The following is a 5,000-nucleotide window of genomic DNA, read 5'->3' on the forward strand; positions in this document are numbered from 1 at the left end:
CCAAACATTACGGTACAGGAAGTAAATAGGGCACTAAAAGGCATGAAAAGAGGAAAGACATCAGGAGAAGACGGCATTAGTGTAGATATTCACTAATTCAAGATGCAGGAGAGATTGCGGCAGTAAAACTGGCCAATCTTTTTAACAAATGTCTAATCGTCGGTAAAACTCCGAAATCCTGGAAAAACGCAATAATAATTTTAATACACAAAAAGGGGGACACAAAAGACTTAAAGAATTACCGACCTTTAAGCCTTCTTTCAGTAATCTATAAACTGTTCACAAAAATCATCACAGCCCGTATCACCGATACATTAGATTCAAAACAACCCAGGGAACAGGCAGGGTTCCACAGCGGATTCTCAACTACAGACCATATACACACACTAGCACAAATAAAAGAGAAAACAAACGAATATAAGAAGCCCCTATGTATGGCATTCGTAGATTATGAAAATGCATTCGATTCGGTACTGATAGCTGCAGTACTAGATGCAATTCGTAAACAAGGAGTAGAGGAAATACATTGCAGATTATTAGAGGATATATATAGAGATGGTACATCGACCATCAAAATACACGCAGAAACCAATAAAATACCAGTAAAAAAGGGTGTTACGCAGGGCGACACCATCTCACCGAAGCTTTTTACAGCTTGTTTGGAGGAAGTATTCAAGAAGTTAGATTGGAAGGAGAGAGGGATTAAAATTTGGAATGAGCACTTAAGCAATCTAAGATTTGCAGATGACATTGTTCTTTTCGGCGAGTCAGCAGATGAATTACAACAATTAATAAGCGATTAAAATAGGGAAAGTCTGAAGATTGGCCTTAAAATGAACATGAAAAAGACTAAAGTCATGTTCAACAGTCGAACCCCAGTTAAGCAAATACAAATACAGGGCGAGGTACTAGAAACAGTGATCGAGTATGTATACGTAGGGCAACTCATCAAGACGAGTACATCCTGCGAAGCCGAGATAAAGGGGCGAATCAGGCTAGGTTGGAGTGCCTTCGGTACACATAGTAATATATTACGAGGTCGTCTGCCACTATGTCTAAGAGAAAGATTTTTTACCAATGTGCCCTCCCCGTCATGACATATGGGTCAGAAACATGGACTACGACCAAGGCACTCGAGAGGAAATTAGTAAGTGCTCAAAGAGCAATGGAAAGGCTTAAGCTAGAGTTAGCTTAAGAGACAAGAAAGGAGCCACATGGATCAGGCAACAAACAAAAGTAGAGGATATACTCAAGAGCATTAAGAATTAAGAATGAAATAGCGAATTTCGCAGGAGTAAAACTGGAATCAGAGGACACAAGACCGGAATGACTGGAAAAGATTGAGAGGCCTACGTCCAGCAGTGGAATGATACAGGCTGCTGCTGCTGATGATGATGATGATGATGATGTGTATGTATATATATATGAATATGAATATATGAATATATAAATGTATAAATATATAAATTTAAATTTAAAGACACACACACACATATGAATATATATATATATATATATATATATATATATATATATATATATATATATATATACATATATATTAGTAGGCAGCAGTGCAGTTAAAATTATCTTTTTCTTGAATAAAAGGAACGCTGCGTCTTTCTTCTGCATGAATTAGTAGATTTATGATTCAATTTAGCGTTATTCCAATTCAGCTGATGGCCTTTATTTCGCACGTGAATGAAACACTCTCGGTTCCATAACATGTTTGTTTATCCTTTCCTAGAGAACTCTACTTCACACGGATTTGACGGCCAGTGGGCTCCGTGGAGGGGGCGCGAGTCGACCATCTATTTTGCGCAGGGCGCGCGGCTTCTTGGCGGCGGTCTGGCCCCAGGGTACTCGTGGCACCGGCCGAGCCCCAGACACTGGCGCACGGACGCAGATAGATAGAGAGATAGAGATACAGAAAGAGAGAGAGAGAGAGAGAGAGAGAGAGAGAGAGAGAGAGAGAGAGAGAGAGAGAGAGAGAGAGAGAGAGAGAGAGAGAGAGAGAGAGAGAGAGAGAGAGAGAGAGTGAGTGAGTGAGTGAGTGAGTGAGTGAGTGAGTGAGTGAGTGAGTGAGTGAGTGAGTGAGTGAGTGAATGAATGAATGAGTGAATGAGAGAGTAAGTATGGGTGGTGGATGTGTGCGTATGTATGTGTATATAAGTGCGTATGTGTGCGTGTGCGTGTGCGTGTGCGTGTGCGTGTGCGTGTGCGTGTGCGTGTGTATTTGTGTGTGTGCGTGAGTGTGTGTGTGAGTGTGAAACACAAGTGTAGATCCAATATGTGCGAATGTACACTATAAATTTGGTAGTTTCTTTAAGCGTTTTTCCAGTTAAGCTGGTGACCTTCTTCTTGCAAGTGAACAAAGCAAACGTTATTTTTCCAAGCGCGTAAACTTAATCCACAGATAAGTGTCCCTGCTTTCATGAAAAAGGAAGAAATCAAAATTTAGCAAATAGTTTCTTTATGTAGAAAGGATACTCAAAGCAAAGATAAAGGTAATTAGCAGCGTGGGTTGGTTTACGATAGACCTATAAAACTATAATTTGGGTTATTGGGTATGGACTATCTTCCCTCCTTTTCAGAGAGGAAACCTTTCCCGGGATTTTCTATCTGAACTCCCGACCTGTGACCTGGCCTTTCTGGCTTCTTTATAGTCTGGTCCAAATTTACTCTGATGAAGACGCGAAACGTCACGGTTTATTGTTCTATGCAGACAACTATTTCTAAATATGTGTCTATAAGCATTCACGTAGAGGCATTGCGAAATGCTCCTGGTCTGGCCTTTGTGGTTAACAAGTAGTCTTATTTAAGCGTCTCGACAGCGAGGACCTGATGGGGCCCACCCACACCTCTAAGCTGCTCTCAGAAATGTTGACTTTAATATTGACCTTATAAGCAGTATGATCAATAGTTGCCATGATATACATTTGAACATCGACACGTGCACACACCTGCTTTAAATCGACACTGACATATGCACACGTGTAAAAGCACGCTTCCCAAGTCCTCCTTATCTCCAAATCAAAGTTCTACTTAGTGAAACGTTTATTTATCTGATTGTTTTCCCTTCACTCTCCTACATATCCATGTCTTCAGTGAAAGAGATTGCGACCATATAAGAGGGAGGGAGGGAAGGAGGGAGAGAGAGGGAAGGAGGGGGAGGGAGAGGGAGGGAGAGGGAGAGGGAGGGAGGGAGAGATAGAGAGAGAGAGAGAGAGAGAGAGAGAGAGAGAGAGAGAGAGAGAGAGAGAGAGAGAGAGAGAGAGAGAGAGAGAGAGAGAGAGAGAGAGAGAGAGAGGAAGGAAGGAGGGAAAGATGGAAGGAAGGAAGGAATGAGGGAAAGATGGATGGAAGGAAGGAGGGGAAGATAAAAGGAAGGAGGGAAAGATGATAGAAGGGGAGGAGAGGAGGAAGGAAGGAGGGAAATATGGAAGGAAGGAAGGAGGGAAAGATGGAAAAAGGGAAGGAAGAAGGGGGGAAGAGGAGGAAGGAAGGAGGAGAGGAAGAAGGAAGGAGGGAAATATGGAAGGAAAAAAGGAGAGAAGGATGGAGGGAAAGATGGAAGGAAGGAAGGAGGGAAAGATGAAAGGAAGGAAGGAAGGAGGGAAAGATGGAAGAAGGAGAGGTGAGAGGAAGGAGGGATATATGGAAGGAAGGAAGGAAAGATGGAAGGAAGGAGGGAAAGATGGAAGGGGAAGAGAGAGAAAGGAGGGATATATGGAAGGAAGGAGGGGATGATGGAAGGAAGGAAGAAAGGGAGGAGAGGAGGAAGGAAGGAGGGAAATATGGAAGGAGAGAGAGAGAGAGAGAGAGAGGGGGAGGGAGGGAGTGAGGGAACGATGGAAATACGGAAGGAGGGAAGGAAGGAAAGAAGAAAGGGAAGAGAGAAAGAGAGAAGGAATGAAGGAAGGAGAGAAGGAAGAAAGGGAGGAGCGAAGTAATAAAGGAAAGAGTGAAGTGAATGAATGAATGAATGAATGAATGAATGAATGAAGGGAAGGAAGGAAAGGAGGAGGGGGGGAAGGAAGGAAAGGAGGAGGGAGGGAAGGAAGGAAAGGAGGAGGGAGAGAAGGAAGGAAAGAGAGAGGGAGGAAGGAAGGAAAGAGAGAGGGAGGGAGGAAGGAAGGAAAGAGAGAGGGAGGGAGGGAGGGAGGAAGGAAGGAAGGAAGGAAGGAAGGGAAGATAAGGGTAGGTAAAGGGGAGGAGAGTATCGTTCGGAGGGTCGGGGATGGGCCAGGGAGCCAGTTGGCTGGCTTCCCCGGGCGCGAGGAGTGCCGGTGGCCGTGGCACTGCACGTGCGTCACGCGCGATCAATACGTGCCGCGCCCACCACACCTCTGACCATGCACGACTCCGAGTTAGAAACCTCCCAACACCTCATGCATAACATATCTTCAATTCGATGATGTAATAGAATATGTAAACTGATGCCAATAATGGTGTTAAAGATAAGACTATAAACCAGGAATCGTTTATTGACACGCATCATCCGCCTCACATTCATTTCCATGCACGCTCTGATCTTCAAAATGATCAGTTATGAAAAGGGTGTGAATAGCAGTAGAGGTTCAAAGGAGTGGATGTTGAGGGTAAAAAAAGTAAAATCGTCACCCATTTTAACCCAATGCAGCTGGGTTAGCCACATATGTGAATGAAGGTATTCACACGAAATCGGCCCTTAATCAGAAGGTGGTAGTCGAGCGCTCATCACAGTTCGTATGAAAATCTGATCTTCAGTCAGACACCAACACAAAGCCGAGGGAAAATCATCAAGCTTGGTCCATTCAATTGCTAGGGATTAAATGCCACAAGAGGAAAGAGAAAACACTGGAATAGAGAGTTTAATTAGTAGTCGCCTGGTGAGATTTTTACTCTTAAAGAAATATGCTGTGCAAAACAGTGAAAAATAAAGTGCGTGAAGTGGACACAGAAGCACCCACCCAGAGCTGGGAGACAGAGAGGGAGAGATGCCAGAGAGTGCCAGACAA

The 5,000-nt window shown here is 43.8% G+C and overlaps 1 protein-coding gene across 1 annotated transcript in view; it reads right to left on the bottom strand.

Moving 5' to 3' along the window:
- Positions 1-5,000, bottom strand: part of LOC122267980 (uncharacterized) — a 37,645-nt gene that overhangs the window by 20,862 nt on the left and 11,783 nt on the right. The window lies entirely within an intron of this gene.

The sequence above is a fragment of the Penaeus japonicus genome, unplaced genomic scaffold (genome assembly GCF_977035675.1).
Source record: "Penaeus japonicus unplaced genomic scaffold, GWHDUDI00000001_assembly GWHDUDI00000022, whole genome shotgun sequence".
Taxonomy (NCBI): domain Eukaryota; kingdom Metazoa; phylum Arthropoda; class Malacostraca; order Decapoda; family Penaeidae; genus Penaeus; species Penaeus japonicus.